The 1,020-nt window shown below is 42.5% G+C and overlaps 1 non-coding gene across 1 annotated transcript; it reads left to right on the plus strand.

Annotated features, from left to right (window-relative positions):
• Nucleotides 1-266: 266 nt before the first annotated feature.
• On the plus strand, nucleotides 267-373 carry LOC141709709 (small nucleolar RNA R71). The gene has a single exon (XR_012570274.1). It is a non-coding gene; the product is annotated as a small nucleolar RNA R71 (small nucleolar RNA).
• Nucleotides 374-1,020: the final 647 nt, after the last annotated feature.

Below are 1,020 nucleotides of genomic sequence, written 5' to 3' on the forward strand. Positions count from 1 at the left end.
TAGCCAAAGAGTCCACCTTCATCGTCAAAGCCTTAAGCTGAGCAGCTATAGCAATAGCTGCATCTACCTCCATAATTCCTGCTACCATGCCCGAAGGTAGTCTCTGAGTAGGGTTCCGGTATTCATTAGCAGCCATCAGTTCAATCAATTCATAAGCTTCATCATAGCTTTTAGCCCATAAGGCTCCTCCTGATGCTGCATCAAATATGGGTCTAGAAGTAGCACCCAATCCATTATAAAAGCAGTCAATGATAATCCAGTCAGGCATCCCATGATGAGGGCACTTTCTAAGCATCTCCTTGTAACGATCCCAAGCCTCACATAAAGATTCCCCAGATTGCTGAGAAAATTGAGTTAGTGCGTTTCTGATTGCAGCAGTCTTCGCCATAGGAAAGAATTTAGTTAAGAACTTCTGAGCAAGATCCTCCCATTTGGTGATAGACCCTGGTGGTAGAGAATGTAACCAGCACTTAGCTTTATCCCGTAGAGAAAATGGGAAAAGCCTCAACTTAATAGCATCTTCAGAAACTTCATTGAACTTGAAAGTGTCGCAGATCTCGATGAAAAATCTGATGTGCATGTTGAGGTATTCTGTCGGAGAACCCCCAAAATGAACTGAGTTATGTATCATCTGAATCGTGCTCGATTTGATCTCAAAGGTGTTAGCCGAGATGGCAGGTCGGACAATGCTAGACTGAATATCATTAATCTTCGGTTGAGAGTAATCCATTAAAGCCTTCGTATTCACTTCTGGTTCTCCCATTGCAATAAGAGTTTCTTCTTCAACTTTCTCCTCAACAAGAACTTCGTCAGAGATTTCCTTAGCTACTGCAAATTCTTCCTCAGCTTGATACAGTATTCTCTTACGAGACCGAGAACGCGTATGCATACACATCGCTAGAGTACCTGAAACACGACAAGGAAATAAATAAGTAACAATGTCCGAGTCAATGAACTTTAACGACCACTGATGACAAACACATAAACTAAAAATTAACACCGAGTCCCCGGCAGCAGCGC

This window comes from Apium graveolens, chromosome 2 (assembly GCF_009905375.1).
Source record: "Apium graveolens cultivar Ventura chromosome 2, ASM990537v1, whole genome shotgun sequence".
NCBI classification, from domain to species: Eukaryota; Viridiplantae; Streptophyta; class Magnoliopsida; order Apiales; family Apiaceae; genus Apium; species Apium graveolens.